The sequence below is a fragment of the Lonchura striata genome, chromosome 5 (genome assembly GCF_050655825.1).
Source record: "Lonchura striata isolate lonStrDom1 chromosome 5, ASM5065582v1, whole genome shotgun sequence".
In the NCBI taxonomy this organism is placed as follows: domain Eukaryota; kingdom Metazoa; phylum Chordata; class Aves; order Passeriformes; family Estrildidae; genus Lonchura; species Lonchura striata.
Genome location: NC_140707.1, coordinates 43,965,292 through 43,984,295, shown reverse-complemented (window position 1 = coordinate 43,984,295; position 19,004 = coordinate 43,965,292).

Here is a 19,004-nt window from a genome sequence, read left to right as displayed (position 1 = left end):
TGCAACAGGGAGATGAATGATATTTTATAGCTATATACTGTAAAATTGTTAGGTCTTTTGTTATCATCTATTGACTTTCAAAAAAGTGGAAAAGCTCTCTGAGCCCATTTAGAACATAAAAACAAATTATAACAGCATTAAGGCACAGAGTGCTGTGTAAAAATGAGCTTCTGTGCACACTGTTCTCCAAATTCCACTGTAAATTTGCAACCCACAGGTTTAAGATTCAAACCTGTGGATGCAATTACTGTTGGCCAGCATGCTTTTTATGTGACAAATCACTTGGCTGACTTAAAAATCAGATTTTATAGTCTTCAGAGGACAAGATGCTCTTATCTGTGAGCTTTAGGCTCTTGGATATTTCACATACAGTTTTCAAAAAAGAAAGTACCGGAGGTGTATTGATGCTTCATGTAATGAAATCTTTCATAAGAGCAAAAAAAGAATGTGACTTTTGTTCTGGATACAGTTGTTCACAAAAACATTTAATTTCAAGTCAATAGGTTTGCCTCACATTAGCATTTACAGGACTAAAGACAGGAATAATTTGGTTCCCCTGAATGTGTTGTTATCATTATCAATTCCTGCAGCTCCACAAAAAGTTTTCCATAAATTTAAGATTAACTATTATTTTCTCACCTATAAATAAAATATAATCATCTTAAAATCAATGAAGGGAAAACCATCAAATCCATTAACCAGACTAAGAATTCCTTCAGGCAAATAGCATGAACTGTACTGCACTGGATCTTTCATATTATTGAGCTATATCTCTTTGTATGGCAACCAGCAGGGGAAAAAAAAAATCAAATCTAAAATCAAAGACTAAGGGATTTTGTTCTGGAAACCAGTGAGGTAAGGACTGAGTATTTTTTTTATGCCTGGAGTTAATTTTTTTCACCTTAATTTGCAATCAGACACAATAAAAAAAAGATATTACCCCTGGAAGGAAGCAAGTTTATTACCATCCCAACCATTTTCTGTACTTTTTATGACTTCTAAATCCTTTGTTTTTGAATTCACCTCCATAACCTTGCAACAGTAAACACGTTTACTTGTCTTTGCTGACTGTCAACCAATACCATCTGCTCTTTGGAGCCTTAAAAATAGTAACACATATATGGGTCACAACTGTATTCTCTAGATAACCATGTAGCAGATCCAGGTGATTAATTTTTCCACAACCTTTATCTTACCCAGGGGCAGACTTTTGCTATGTCTTTCCCTAGTGAATGTTTCTCATAAAATGTGAAATTAACAAAAAATGCAATCTTTCCAAAAAATAGTATTTCATAGAGGACCCATGTCAACTAACAGAAGGAGCTGTTAGTCAGCTGCCTTGTTTGAACTTGATCCAAAGGCATTTCTACTCTCTTTCATAAACAGAAGTGGTTCAAGCCATAAAACTGTGAAACTGGGACAAATCAACAGGGGTCTTTTTTCTGCAAAGAAAAGAAAAACAGTGGCATTAGCTGCTGCTTTCAGGATGTCTTGGCAGTGTTGCTTCTTTTAAATACCACTTTTTCGGTCTGTGAGTTGGTGTCCTGCTTGTACTGCTTCTCATGATGCACACATTCAAGCTTTTAAATCCCTGAACATCCAGGACAGTTTGATGAGCTAATTGACATATCATTCAGATGATGATATGATATATGACATATGATGTGCCATAGTGATCTATTTTGAACTCAGATGAGATGGAAAACACAAATGTTAAAAAGGCTAGTAAAATAATCCAAGCAAGCGCTGATTTCCTCTTTGACTTTGTATGCATAAATTATATATATGTATGGAGTACCATGATCCCTTAAACATTCTTTTAAAGACACAGCAGAAAATATTTGCTTAATAATAACAGGAATCCTAATAATTTTCTTCTGTTCTTATCATTTCATGTTTTATAGAGGTCTTGTTTATAGAACACTATCCAAGTTCTACTTTAAAGATAGAATTCCTTATTTTGCTACTGTTATTCCCATAATCTCAAATTATTTTCTTATAATAAAAAATCATTTATTTTTATATGAATATATCTGGTTTGGAATCCTTAATTCTGGAGGACAAAGTTGGATAAAGATTCAATTACACCTATAAAAACCTTTAAACATAAGAAATTGACAAAGTCTGGGGTGAAGATTGGATCCAGCGACATGCAGACTCTTCTCTGAGAAGGACTTCAGAAAGTAAGAAGGTCCTTTCTGCACCTCCTGACTCAATGGGAGGGATTCACTAATAAACTTTTCTGAAGATCCCACTCTGCCCACAACAAAGTGAAATAAAAAACTATATAGGAAATAGTTTTTTAAATTATTTTAGTTTTAATTCTTTCAAATGCTGATACTATTTTTTTTTCAAATTAAAGTTCTACTGTCTAAAAATGTTTAATTCATAGCAAGGGAAAGGTAAGCTGGGAATTTGAACTGTCATACTCATTAACTCATTTATGTACTAATATACTCAGTTATGTACTAATATATTGAAAGGTTCTTTCCTATTGAAATTATAAGCATTAGAAAAAAAACTGCTTAATTTTGGCATGTCCTGCTCAATAAACTGTTTGTTTTTACTGACAAAAATATTCAGATATTTAAGAAAACATTTTTAATTTGATTGTGCTGGTAACTGCATACAAAGAATGCCTTTAAAATGTCTTATTTTATTAAAGTGTTATTCATATAATTCTCTGTCACTTGTCTTCAGTAAAGAACTGAAATAAAGGTTTGCCATGGTTAATTATACTGCAATAAATGTTTTCTACATAATTCTTTTTCTTCCCCTACACCTTCAGAGACAAAATACAGGGAAAGATGTCATTAAAAGCTATAATATAAATATTTCCTCTTCCTTGGCCTGCCCATGAAGATGTATGAATGGACATGCACACTGTGCTGTGCCTGTAGCTCAATATAAGACCTCATAGGTAATGACAGAGTTCATCTAAAATACTTTTGAATGATAATATCAAAATATATCCATACAATAAATTGAATTCAAAATGTTATTTGGTTGCTGTTGTGGTAGATATGAGGGATGAAATTTTGATTGGACAGATAGAAAACTTGAATCATCTTGTGTCTTCAGGAAATGGGTAAAATAAGAATTCCACAGACTTAATCTGCAATCTTCCTTCCAGACACATGTATGCAACTATATGAGACTATATGAGTTTGAACATGAGAGTGGGTATGCTGTGGGAACTGTACTCTAAGGCCAATCAGAAAAATGGAAACTGCTCAGATGTCCAAATCAAAATTGGACATTTCAATTTACAATATCTGCTTCTTAAAAAAAAATAAAAAAACCCAAAAACAAACAATAGAACAAAAATGGGACTTATACACCAAATAAATAATCCCTATAAACAATAGTAATTCTTATAAATGGTAATTCTTATAAATATACAATATTTTTAACTAGTTATTTCAGAAATATTAATTTTCAATTAAAATTTAAAACCTTTACAGCAGGTTTGTTTTGTAATGGACTGTAAATATTTTTGTGATCAGAAAGGTTCCATGAAAATATTGAATATTCTAAATCCCTGGGGTGTTTGAGCATCACCAAGAATGAGACTTATACCTCCATGGTAGTAAGGGAACAGTAACTGGATTTTAAGCTTGATAGAAGCTCAATTTCTGACAAGATTAAGGGAGCAAATGTCACAAAGTGGGAGTTTCAGACAAGTTTATTAGTGAATCCCTCCCACTGAATCAGGAGGTGCAGAAAAGACCCCCTTGCTTTCTAAAGTCCTTCTCAGAGAGGTCTGGCTGGATCCGATCTTAGTCCCAGATTTTGTCAATCATTTATGATTTTGTTGGTTTTGGCTGGGTAGAATTAATTGTCTTCACAGTTGCTGGTACAGGGTGGAGCTTTAGGTTTGTGCTGAAAACAGGGTTAATAACACAGAGATGTTTTTGTTGTTGCTGAGCAGGGCTTGCAGAGAACCAAGGCCTTTTCTGCTTTTTGTATGGGCACACTGGAAGGGAAGCAGGGGCGCATGGGGGCTGGGAGGTGACACAGCAGAGACAGCTGATCCCAAGTGACCAGAGGGACAATCCACACCATGTGACATCATGATGATCATACAGAGTGGGAGGAAGAATGAGGAAGGGGAGAACATTTGGAGCAATGGTGTTTTTCTTACGAAGTAACAATTAGGCATGATAGGTCCCTGCTCTCCTGGGGATGGCTGAACATCTTCCTGACCACGGGAAGCACTGAATTAATTCCTTGTTTTGCTTTGCCTGTGTGCACAGCTATTCCCTATTAAACTGTATTCATCTTTACCCATGAGTTTTCCAGCTTTTACCCTCCCAGCTTTTACCTCTCCCCAATGCCTCTGGTGGGGGAGTGAGCATGTGGCTGCATGGGGCTTGACTGCCTGCTGGGTTGAAACCATGACGATGTCTAAAGGATTATATAGGTGTAACTGAACCTTTAAACACCTTTGTCCTGCAGAATTATGGATGTTAAACCAAATATCTGTTTATAAAAATAAATGTTTTGTTATGAAAAGGGTTGGACTGAAAGATCTTTATCAGAATTATTTAGTACACAATATAGGTAGCTATAACTACTAGTAGAGTATAGTGCACTATTTTTTAAGCAATATTGAAGCAAGCAAAAACAGTTATCAAGTAGAGATTGATATTACTCACCCATAACAGCAACTGTGGGCAAATCGCTTTCACTCATCTTCAAGGAGCTTGAGGAGCATCCCCATGCAAAGGGTGGAATCTCCACACACACTCCAAGAAGGGCTATGCTACAAGAACCTGCCCTTAAAAAGTTGGATTGGATTATTAACATATGATTGTCAGTCATATGTTTCAGGCTAGCTGTTTCATCTCAGTATCTTTAGATATCAGTAGTATCATTTGTTTGTTCTTTTATCAAGTGTTTAGGAGGTCAGCCACAGCTTTGCCTCACTATTAGGATGTTTACCTTTAGAATTGATGAGTCAGTCTGATTTCACACCAAAACACCAAAAGCAGCATGATGTCCCTTCTCCATTCGCCACTGATTAATATGAAAATAGGGCAGTTTGAGACATTTTAGCCCTACTCCAGGCAGTGATCCTGCTACAGCGACATAAAATGATCAGTCTGTCATGGGAGTCACTGAACACTTTTTCAGTTTCTTTCTCTACTGGCCTTTGCACTTGTTTTTCAGTACAGGAAACATGGATCTATTGGAATAAGTCCAGAAGAGGGACACCAAAATTGTCAGAGGTCTGGAGCACCTCTTCTGCATGAAAAGGCTGAGAAAGTTGGGATTGTTCAACCTAGAGAACAGAAAGCTCAAGAAATACCTTGTAGCAGCATTTTGATATTTAAAAGGAATTTATAAGAAAGAAAGAAACAGATTATTTATCTGGCCTCATTGCAACAGGACAAGAGGAAATGGTTTTAAGCTGAAAAAAGGTATATTTATCTAAGGAAGAAGCTTTTGTTAATGTGGGTGGTGAGACACTGGAACAGGTTGCCCAGAGAAATGGTGGATGCTCCATCCCTGTAAACATTCAAGGGCAGGTTGAGTGGACTCCAAAGAGCCTGGACTAGGTTCATTGTAGGGAGGTTGCACTAAAGGAGCTTTAAAGGATCCTCCCAACTCAAGTGTTCTACAATTCTGTGAGTAATCTCCTTACTATTAGTCTTACATTGATTCATTAACTTCAAACACTAAGAAATTACAATTTGGAGCAGCACTGAAGGCACAGTAGCTTCTTCCTGCAGATCTCTCTCTCCCTCTCTCTCTCTCTCTCCCCCCATGTATATATATATATATATATATATATATATATATATATATATATATATACACACATATATATATCACAAATATATATGTGTACATATATATATGTGTATCACACATATATGTGTATCACACATATATATGTGAAACATATATATCACAAAAAACATTAACTTAATAAATATAATAAATATAATATATATTATTAAAATATAATAAATAAATAATATCCTGGGGACTACTCCACCAGTATATGCCTCATTCAACTCACATTTACTTCTGATCTTGCAGTGTGTTTCCCCTCCATATAATAGACATTGCCTAAACTGGTTTGTGTTATTATTATTATTATTATTGTTATTGTTATTATTATTATTATTATTATCATCATTATCATTATCATTATTATTATTTTGACACCACCATACATGTTTTTTCAGAGATGAAAGAGATGTTGAAATAAAAAGAAGGCAAGGCAGTGGAAAAGATAGACAGGAGTGTAAACAGATAAGATTGCTTGCAAATCCAAAAAAACTATAAATGCTTTAGATTGCAGGTTCTTCCTACAATTTGTTTGGTGTTTTCCTCAGACTAGTCAATAGCTTGCAAGGACAAATACATGTGTTCTGACATAGAATAATGGGAAAGTTGCTTATTTTTGCAAAATAGGATTTAAAACTGTCTCAGGAGGTAATTTCCTAACCATGTATATTAAAATACACGCCATAATTAGAAAAACATTAAAAAACAATAAAGGTAACACAAAATTGAAATTTGATACTGGAATAACTGCAAGAGTAATATCAAGGGTCTTTTAAGATGAAAATCTTTAGTGGTAAACATGCTTCATAATTTCTAAAGTAGCATTTTCAAATAATCCAGGAACATAATAATAATACAACTTCAATAAATTCCTTTAAAAGTACCAAACTAGTTGCACTGGTGCAAAAATACAAAAATTTACTAGTTACCATTCCTCTGTCACCTACCCTTTCCTTATATGTCCAAAATACTGCAGAAATTCACCATGCCACTCTTTCATTTCAGTAGATATTTTTCATATAAACATTAATGTTCAAACATTAGTTCATATTTAAAGCAATGAGAATTCTTAAAAATCTTACTTTTTAAATTAATTCAAATAAATAAAATTAATTTTAATAAGTTTATGTCTTGATTAGATATAGTACATGAACCATTGTATCTGAGATTAAAATTTGGCACGGCTTTATAATTCCTTAAAAAGTGCAATAAAAATGCTCTCAAAACCAGGATTGTTTGATTTAGATCACTATCTAGAAAAATTAGTAAAAATTATCAGGGTTACATAAGAGTATCTTGGTTCCATTGTGTATATGCTACATTGCAGAAACTTCCAAAATCATTTGAGATAAAATAAAGGGCATTAAAAAAAATCAAAAATACCACATCTTTAGGAAGATGACCTTAAAAAAAGGCATAGAAGCCACATCCAAACTCAGCAGAAAGTGACATTCAAAGCCACATCCCCCTGTGTGGCTGTAAAGCACTGTGATATCCCTGAAGTCTCTCGTTACTAAGGCTATATTACACCTCTTGCATAAATATCAGTAAGTAGCAGTTATAGAAAGAAGTAGGGGATTCTTTTCAGTTGAGTTTTTGTTGAATGAGCCAATCAAAAAACATCAAAATTAAAAAATCTGTAGGCTTTTTTTCTGGGTACCATAATGTACTAACCAAAAAAATCCAAATCTTAGCTTTCTAACCATACCAGACATTAAATTATTTCTATTTACTTGCTACTAAAGACTACTAACTGTTTTAATGTAAGCCAGAAATCAAAAGGAATTATAATGAAGTACTCTGAGTTTTATCTTTTGGGGCAATCTAAATTATGTAGATTTGGTATTAGATACAAAATGAAGGGCATTCAAAAATTTTTCTTCTTGTTTGTGCTGTTGGAATATAAGATCTGCTCATATTTAAAAAATCATAACAGATTGTAGGGTTTTTTCTATTTTCTTCATAATTTCATGTTGGCACATCCATGAAATATGACACAATAATTAATTAGCTTTCAGGATAAAATATAAGCATAAGCTTTCTACACTGAATGCACGTGCAAAAAATGCAGAGCCATTACCAGTAGCAGAATTCTAGCAAAATGTGTGGCATTAAATAATGAAATAAACTTCAAAATTGTGTCATAAATGTATTTTAAATTATTACTTGCCAGCTTAAAATGATACAAGTTTCATTACTAGAGCTGTTATATTATTGTGCTGCTATGTATATTGACAGAGTATAATTTTATCATTAACAGTACTAAGCCAAAATGTAATTTTATAACATCATTTCTTATTGGTAAGAGTCTCCAAATTTTACTGCAGAACAAATTCCAGTATGTGACACCCATTCAGTGAATACTCTATCATTAGTGTTCCTTTTAATCCTTTGTGTGTGCAAAACTTTATGAATGTTTATAAAACTATACTGACAAGGCATGATGGAAACAAGACAATGTCAAATATTTGTTTCTGATGTGACACCCAGCTCTTCATGCCAGAAAGAATTTTCTTCAGAGCTGCTGAAACAATGTATTACAGTCAAATAATGTCTTTGGTAAATGCTTAATCGCGACTGTGGCATTTCTACATTATACACTTCTGGCTCACTTGTGGAACTGCTGTATTTATCATTTTCAGATTTGTCTAGAAGTACTGTGAAAGATGAAATGGCAAGTTACACAGGCCTGAAAGGAGAAAAAAAAAATTCTGTAATACAAATCACGGAATAAGCGGGCCTCTGTAATGACTTATTATTTGGTTGGTTGGTTGGTTGTCTTTTCTTCCCTAAACCAAGAAGTAATGACCTCTTTTCCAAATTTTTGGTACTCTGCTCAGAAATTTTAGTTGCAGAAGTTGTGGTTGTGTGTTTTTTGTGTCAGTAATCTTTTGAATAAGTAAGTTTTATAGGGTAATTAGAAATGGCCTTCAATCTGTTGTAAATATAAAGACTCTAAAATCCAATGCCTTATTTACTCTCCTACAATTCATATTTTCACTGAGTTAATTTAGAGCAGGATTAGATCCAAATTTTTAGATTTTATACCTAGACTATGAAAACACTTGAAGGTACATGTGCTAAAGCTGTTCCTAACACAACAGTGAGAAGAAAAAAGTACCTCATTCTCCACATTTTCCTGTAGTATAGTTGCTGATTTGCATTAATGCAAAGGAAAAGAGAATAGGCCATCTGGAACACCTACCTGTTTGCAATTACCTTCCATTAGCCTGCAAAACCAGGAAACGCGGGGGAAGGTGTGTGTAGGAGGAATAGGGATGGGACGCTAACGGATAACTCTGAAAAATCAAGATATACCATCCTTTAATTACAAAGATTGAGTTGGTTGTTATTTTGCTCGTTCCTTTACTGGGACCAGAAAGTCTCAACAGAGGAGATGGTGTAAGGCTTGACAACTCCAATCATGATCATGGGGGATGACTAACTATGCTGGGAGCTAACTGTCAGTGTGGGCTGTGTTGAGATTTTCATGGTACATCAAGGAAAACCATATAATATTTGTGTGTGAAAATTCTGATTTTAGAAAGATGTGGAGGAAACATATATTTCTTCTGTTTTATATATTAGAATGTATACATGCATATTACACATTAAGAAAGCCCAAAGCCAACCTGAAATATTTCTATTGCAGAAGAAAAGTTGTGAACAATGACAGTGAAATCCAGTCTTGTCAGAGATACATAAATGTATTTTCAATAAAGAAGATAGATCCTTTATGTAAAAAATTACAGTGATAAATAACAGGGTACATGTTATTCTATGTATATGTTTCATATAAAGCTTTCTATCTGATCTAGTCTGCTAGCAACAGGTGGCTTTGGAACAAACACAGGTAGGTTTTCAAAGATGCACTGTCAACTGCAAGAATTCTATATGTAATTAATTTTGTACTAGAATTCTTCCTATGCAAATGTTATGCCAATACTACTTAAAAGAACACAAAACCCAAACAAATAGCAGTATATTTGTATGTAATTTAAAATTTCAATTGATATAAGCAAGGATTAAATATTCTTCATTCTAGTGGTAGTGTTGGATGGAAGTTTTTCTATATTTATAAATAATTAGATGTCCTCCTTTGCAGCAAGAAAACAAAGAAGGTTAATGTATAGGTGTAATATAGCAGATTCTTACAGCTTCCCATAATTCCCTGAGCTTGTTAGTTGAATATCTGCATTTTTTATTTCCTTTCTCTCTTCCTGCTGCTGCTGCTGCTGCATTTAGCAAAACAGAGCCCGGTTGTCAGTCCCAGTAGTGAACCAATCTTTGCCATATGCCTCTGTTTAAACTTTAAAGTGAATAAAAAGTCTCTGCCTGGCTTAACTAAGAACCTCAGTATTCTGTTCTCCAATGCTCTTTACTTTTTTTAGTAATTTTTTTCTGATAGATCAGCCAAATTATACAGAGAAAAACACCGAAATATCCCTTGAAGTAAACCAAACATTATTTTGGTAGGCTCAGTCTTAGTTTTCTGTTTTCATGTGGTAATCATTCATTGTCTTCCTTCAAAAACTGCTCTGAACAGCTTTTTATAAAGCCCATCAACATGAATCTATCATATAAAGTGTTATACGTTCAAAAGCGTGAAAGCAGAGGGTGAAGGGGTATGTTGCACCATAGGACAAATTAACTTTGCAGTCATATAATGCAATATGTGTCCAAAGTGCATTGTTTGTTTATGGCAGCTCTCTACATGGGCTCAAACAAGAGCAGGGAATGAAAGGCATCATGCTATCCAGAGCACCTGTTCAGGCAACTGAGGTCTCTACCATCCCTCACAGAGGGTCTGCATGGCTTTCAGGTATTAAAGGCAAAGTTGGAGAGTGTTTCCTTTCTGTTTATACAGCACTCTGCAATCTATCCAGGCTCATAAAATAACAGGACTAAGCATAATCTTCTGCTTTTCTGGTACAGCATTCTTGATTGCAGAATTTTAAACACTGAATTAAAACAAAAGTCTCCATTCCACTCCATGACAAACATCAGTTGCTTGCAATTGAAGTTTTCATCACCACTTGAGAACACTGATACTATTTGACCTTCCCTGAACCATCTTATTTACTAAATTCTGACCTGGAATCCATGATGATTTTCAATTCTACTAATCTGGTTTTCACACAGGTGTTTCTCATTGCATTTCCATTTAAGAATATCAGCAGTGCTTTACTAAGAGTGACTTTGTTCAGCTAAACAGTTTATGACAGCTCATGCACAGAATTTTTATCTCTTTACATAAAAGCCCATCAGTGGTGCTGGCTCACAAGCACACCTGGTAAAGCATATGTTTTTGATCTTTAAGTATATCTAGGCAAGCCAAATGAAAGAAAAGGATAAGCTTGAATCTATGAGACATAGCACATCCAGGGACCAAGAATCTCTGTTTTGAGCTTTCAGAAAGCATCTAGTTTTTGAAATATTTCAGTGATAATAAATAAAGAAAACAAAACCTATCACTGACATTTTTAAAAGAAATACAAAAATTAAACTCTATGTTAAACTTTCTGTGCTCTATGTTAGAAAGCATTTTAGAAAAGCTGAATCTAGATGCAATTTAAAGTCCTTTAAATGAAGACGTTTTGGAATAATGTATTGTACAGAGCACCATCAACACACACAGAAAACCCACAAGCATGCAAACTTCAAAGATCATAGACTAATTGGTTTTTTCCACCATGTAATTTTAGAGTTTAACATTAATTGAGTTTTTCCACAAAACTAATAGTGGTGACTAGTTCAATCCAAGAAAGTGGAATCATGGAAATTTCAAAGCAAATTAAACAGGAAGCTTCCAGAGTACTTCTAAGTCTTGCCAAGTTTTTGCATAACAAATAAAAGAGAGGACTTTTTCCCTATGGAAATTCCTTTTTTAGAAGTTTTTATCCTTAACCAGATGTTATTGGTATAATTTCCAGAATGATAAGCCAGCTGTCAGACAATAGACCATATAACATGAATGGCTGAAGTAAAAAAAAAAGTCTAAAATTAAGCAGCATTTGTTTCAGATAACAGCAATTAACAGAAGCTGGGCCTATGCATACCACTTTGAATTTTCCATGGCTTAGATATTTTCAACTCAACGCACAGATTTAAACATATTCTTACAAATGTGTACATCATGTCAACAACTCATCCATCATTTCAAATTGAAAATGTTTGAGATTATGAAAGAAGTGAAACTTCAAAGTATGAGAGAACTAAGCTTGAAGACAACAGCTGGTAAGTCTGAAATTTATTGAGAAATATTTATTATTTTATTGTTCTTGAATCTGAACCCGAACTCTAATTCTTCCTGAAATCATACAGCAGGTCTAAAGATAATGAGATAGTATTGTTCTGGTTTGCAGGGCAGTTGACAAATTCTGAAGAAAAGATGCAGGACATATTCCAAAATCTCAAATTATGTCACCTGCCTGTATTTAGCACCAGCCTCTCATTGTGATTTTAAACATCCCTTCACCATTTAATCTTCACAGGTCTTTGGTATAAAAGTGAGATCAGACCATAATTTTCAGGCTTTATCTTCAATAAAATCAAATCAATCAAATAACCATTTGCACTGCAACAAGATTTTTTTGTTCTACAGACATTACAAAGGGCTTTGCAAAATTTAGTAGGCCATCCCTACCTTTTAAGCAAAAAGGAAATAAAGATAGTAGATAAGTAAGTACACTAGACTCATTTAAGTCAAAAGCAAAGGATAGAACAGAATCTAGATTTTTCCATATTTCAGTCCTCTTTTTTCAGAAAACAAACATTCTCTGCCTCTGTCTTTTCTGTTGCATCTTTTTATTTCATGTCACATGTATTGATGAACATTGCACAACCTGAGTATGACAGCCCTTCTTTTAGAGAGACAGATACCAAATACTACCTTATATTACTAGCAGAATTTATCAAAATAGCTCTTCTTACTAAAGTGGAAAAAAGTGGGTAATTTTTAAAGTAACAAATTTCCTGTACATGGAATCTTATGGTGTCACTTAATGATAGGTGCTTGAAAATAAAGTCCAGTGAAAGCCATACTGCATTCAGAGTCAGAAAGGCAACTGTTGGCAGAGAGATGCCATTGTAGAAAACACCGACTCAGCTTTATAAAGTTTTAAAAGCTCTATCTTCTAACTCCTTAAATAAATACATTTCTTCCACTTTACATATACCAATTAACTTTGGTAAAGGAAAATCAGACTTGAAGTTCCTACAGTCCTACCACAAAAGTGCAAGGGGAGAAAACAGGTACAGGAAATTACTTTGGATTAGTCAGATTTCACAACTCCTGTGAGATCTGATTTCAAGCATGCAGAATACTTCCCCAGATGACTTCAATGAAAGATGAAGATAGCTCTTGAGACAATGAGATCCAAAGTGAACACTATTTACATAGAGACCGTAAGGAATAATTTCTTATTTCTTTAAAAAATACATCATTCTGCCATGTATTTAATTTTTGAGGCAGTATCATATAGCATATTTAAGTCAGAAAGCACAAAAGATTAATAACCTAGTTAACAAAATCCATAAATATCTCCATACCAGTGTTGTGCTACACAGGTAAGACCAAGTAAGGACAGTAGAGATTCCATTTTGCATCACAACACATAACCACAAAGCACTGACAAATGTGTTCTTTTCCCTTGATTTAAGAAAAGTGACTCTATTCATTAACAGCTTTTCACTTAGCATGACTTGTGTGTATTACACTCAGTCAGCTGTCATATGAAATGATGGGAGCTGACAGTTTGGAATTTGAAAGGTTTTACTCCTTTTGAATGTACTAAATGAACAAGTGCTGTCTAATTTTTGTTGAACTGGGCCCAACAAAAATCCCCTACAAGGATGCAAGATTTTATTATACCTTTTCAAGTTTAATATGCACAGTGAATATTCAGAGCTTTTCAGCTAGATACTCAGTTAATTCTATGACTAAGAAAGATGTCATTAGGTAGGCTTCAGGCAACAGTGAGCTACAAATGGAATTCCTTCCTTATTTTCTGAAACTCAGAGTTTATGATCCATATCCAATGATGAATGGTCTATAAACTCTCTTATGGTCTTTAATTGCATAAACTTTACATTATGGACTTACATTAGCTTGTGGACATTTTTTTTTTTTGCTACAAGATGTAAAAAAAAAAAAACAGTAAAAACAGAAGTTCCGTCAGCTCTTACACAAGTAGAGTATGTCATTCTTCAATAAAATTTGTTCAGTACTTATGTTATTTGTTTGAATTTATGCTTTTCTACAAATGCAGAGAAATAAGGCTTTACTTTTAAAATCTTTAAAGTTTACATTTTTTAATGCTTAGTTCCTGAAACTCATGCTCTCTAGTTAGCACTCTCTGTTCTGTGAACATAGGTTGGTCCTAACCCTGTCAAATTATTTTGCCTCGTAGCTGCTGCTTGTATCAGTGTATTAATAAATGGCTTCCTAAACCTTAAAAGAAGGATGCATGCTTCCTCCACTGGCTTCTGCTGACATTTTGACTTGTTTTAGAAAGCATTAAATAAATAAGGAATAAAAGTTGACATAACGTATTTGATAAGTATTATAGAGAAAAAAGCCTCAGAGAGATTGCCTATATATACACTCTATGAAGATAAAACACAACCAGCTAGAATTTAAATTTCGAACAGCAATTTAAATGAAAACAAAAAGAAACTTGTCAACCTAAGATATTAGTAGAACTACAGGCTTTGTCTCCTAAAGTGATGCATGTTTTGCCCCTAAATTGCTGTCCACTATCTTGGCAAGTAGTTGAACCAAGTGCTATACATCGCATACATCTCCTACTATAAGGAATGCTGATAATGCTGCTTTGATCCTTTTCTCATCCACTAATCAAGCAGGAAAGTGTTATGGAAAAAAAAAGAAAATACATAATTTCAAAACTGAAATAGCTATATTTGGTACTGCAGATACATTCAGTTTGGAGAAGAGAAGGTCCTGAGGAGCCCTTTACTACAGCCTTCCTTTCCCTATATATAAAGAGGGCTACAAGGAAGCCAGGGAGGGACTTTTCACTGAACATATAGTGACAGAATAAGGGAGACCAGCTTTGAACTGAATTTTTGAATGAAGATTTGTAGATAAACATAATGGTATCAAGAAATTAATTGTGTGAATTGTAATGATATTTGTTTTGCTGAACTGTATTGAAAAATCAACATAAATCACAGTTATGGACATTAAAAAGAACCATATCATATGGAGAAATGGCTGCTAGGATTTTTTTTTCTGTCACGTTTTGCTGTTCTGCTTAATCTCACAAAAAGTATATCTTTAATTCCACATCCATTACCAAATAATGGCAGTCCATATCAAATACTTTTGAGACTCATATAATTCTGAGTTTTGCAATAATTTTGCAAAAGAAGCTATTATTTAAACTTTAATAAACTCAAAAATATCATTAATTTTACTCCTGTATATACTTTCAGCATACTGCACTAATGGGCATGAAGCAGGATAAATAAACTCCATCTCACAAAAGATCTCTTCAGTATCAACTATCATAATATTAGTATTATGATAGTTGATGCTGAATATGGCAGTAAAAACATGCTTGGGGTATTATTTGAAATAAATATGCCTCTGTATTGCACAGAAGCATGTTGTACTCATGATTTAATTTTCATGTTGCGTTAGAAAATTTGAATGTTTTGGTTAGCTACAAAAAAAATTTCAACCTTTTCAGCATGTTAACCAATTATTATTTGCAACCCTGACTTAATCTTCACCTAGAGGATCACATACTCTGTTATTACGACTGGTTATTGATTGTCTTATTCAATTTCTGCCAATAAAAGTGGTTTTAAATACTCTTATATATGAATGTGTGCATTTTAACAATTCTTGATTTCTCTTTTCAGTATTTAGTAAATGGAGATGGCTTGTCTGCTAAATCATTTTCATTTAGTTAATCATTTTCTGTAATTAAATGATCTTCAATGATTCAGGAAATGAAGATGTGTAATAAACTTAAGGAAATTGAACAGTCAATAAATGGGATAGATGACAGCAGTTAACTACTGTATAGGGAGTTAAAAATTCCCATGCTCTATCTAATTGTATGCCTCCAGTTTCTGTCTCTTCTAACACAGTGAGAATCTAGAATGTGTTGAGTATGAATAGGTCCATAAAAGCAGCTGCATTTTGGGCATCCCTTGCCCACGGTAGGCTAAAGTAGAATTAGGATGAAATTATTACTGTAGAATTTCTTTTCTGAAATCCTTCCCTGCATACACTATTTATAAACATAGGTCATGAAGGGGTATTCCCATTCCCACATTCCCATCCTAAACTGCTGTCGCCATCCACATCCTTTCTCCAGAAAAGAGGAGGGCTACTGAAGCACTGTACTGCAGGATTTCCTGTAGACCATGTACAGTATGGAAGGAATTGGAAGAAGATGAAAGAATAACATCAAGGGAACATGAGGGAACTACTCCAGGTCTCCCAGGCATTTCCACAAAATGTCATAAATCAAACAAATGTAAATGATTGGAAGGAACATGCTTTAGTCAAGGACCTATTTAGGAATAAAATGTCACACATTTTCCTATACAAGCTTGTACAGACTCCAGCCTAGGACCAATCCCATTTTCTCATGATTTCTATTTTGGAAAATAACAATACAAAATTGAATAGGCACTTGTGTTCAAATGTTCTTTATGCTAATGACTCCTCGATGTTTTGCACAGTTGTGTGACATTAAAACAAATTATTTCATTCCTAATATAATATAGTTGTAGTAGGGCTAATAGTAGGCTTCCCATAGACTATTCTAAGTTTGCAGTAAAATACAAAGCTTATGATATCATCTCCTTTTATTTTTTTTTCTAAATTTTAAGATCCTAATATTCTCTAGACAATATAGGGTTTACAAGTTCTTTCATTCCTTTCTACTTTGACAATGTCTACCTATTATAGAAGACAACAAAATAAATTAAATTATAATTGCTAACAATGTCAAATATTGCCATTTATGCAAGTAATTTTTACTATATACTGGAAGAGATGTGATTGTATTAAAAAAATTAATTTCTGGTAACAAAGAGAAGAACAGGTGAACTTTACTGTTATCTCTATCATAGATAAATTCTGTTTATTAAGTAATCCTCTGTATAAGGAAATAATTGATTAAATTACTATATATGTCTAAAAAACACTGCTACACTGCCTCAGGAATTCCAGAGTTCCTAAATAATATAGAAATCTGCCTAGAGCTCAGAAGATGCCCCTTTCTTTCCTGAACACCATTCAGAGTTACATTCTCACAGGAGATACCACATGAAACCAGTAGCCAGCTGTAAAATTGCCAGAGAAGTATTATCTTACACTGAGAAGGGCCAATTCATCAAATTGAATAATTAATTAAATAAAAGTCTTAAAATCTATACAGCATATATCAAGACCTAAGAAATAATAACAGGATAAAAGAAAAAATATTTTTCTTATGGAAATATTGAAACATAGGAAGTGTGAAAATGTAAAACAGTTCAGTGTTCCAAAGCCTGTTTTTGATCTAATTGGACACTGAAACACATGCTGCAACCGTGACATTTCTAATAATTTCACATTTCAAATGCACTTATCATATAGAAGAATAACAGCAAGACATAACTCCACCTCAGTGCTCTTTCCCCTTCATCCATCAACAATATTCAGAGAAGATATTCTGTGTGCATACAGTGCTTCAGAAGAAAGTCCATCACTCTGTGCCAAGCCAACCCATGAGTATTTAATCTGGGTTTACAAACAGTATGGCCCTTTCATAGTTATAATTGAAAAAAGAAAATTCTGTATTTCTTCTATTTTCATCTTTATACTATTTTTCTTTAGCAATGACACAAATGACACAATGACACAGGCTCTGGCCTCCTTAGCTTCTATGCTTAGGCCTGAAAGGGTCTGGGAATAATTTGGCTTCATTTTGGATATCCTGTTAAGGGATTAAAAATGGATCAACTCCCCAGTTGCCTTGCTGCTTTTATGTGCTCTTCATAAAAGGTTTCAAAAGTAGAAGAACAGTATATTTGTTATTTCTGGCTCCGTTAAACACAATAGTAATGAACATTAACTATTTAGCTCTAAAAAGCATGCAAAACACAATATACTTATGATGTATGGCACTTTAAACATATGCTTACAGCTATACACTGCCACCTAATCACCTGCATGAGAGCACTGGCACAGAATGCCAAGATTATACAGCCGTGCTTCCAAATGGCTCCTAAGTTGTTTAAAGTTGTCTACTCCTCTAGCAAATATTGTGATTTGAAAACACTTCAAGTATTACATTGTGAAAAGAATAATTTTCAAGAAAAGAAGATGTATTGTAGATGAACAACCTGTGTCCAAGGTTGCAAATGCAAAATAAAGTTGTTTTCCAAAGGAGACAAAAATAAATAAAAAATGAGTGCCCAATGGGCATATTCACTTTGCAATTTTATTTCTGTATAAAAGCTGCTATTAATTACAAACTAGTTTTTATGCAATTCTGCTTTCTTTAAATGTGGAGTGAATTCTCCCCATAAACTAATGAACTGAAGTGAAGCCAAATAGAGACCAGCTGGCTGAATTGCTAAGTAATTTTATCCACATGATTGACTTTATGATCCTTTCACTACAGTAACTAGTCTTTATTCTTACAATCATCATCAACCATAATTCCAGAGGGAGAGATGATTAAAAATCAAGAGAATAGAGAGGAGAGGTTTGTTTGATGTGGCACAGTGCATTCTTGCACACACTTCTTCTGTATAATAGGTGCAGAATTACAGGTCTTTATAGAATCCAAAGCAGTGCACTGAATAGCTGCCTCAAAGACATAATAAGCAACTAATGCCTAAATAATCATTACAGATACTCCATTAATAGTATCTATCTGTGTGGCTTTTAACCATACAAATTGTTTTTTGACAGCTTGTAACCTTTCTGAACAGTTTCCTTTGGGCATTACACCACATTCAGATCTAATTTTAACTTTTGCTTTATAATTTATTACTTTCTTTGGAGACACATAATGTATTTCAGTGGAATGGATAAATTCAAATAAAAGACTTTAAAAAAATCAATTGCTGTTTTAATCTATTAAATCCTTGCTCTCTAGGAGAGAACTAAAATCTGATTAAACATAACAGGGGAAAAAGGCTAAATGGCCTAGCATTCCTGAGGGTATCTGTTT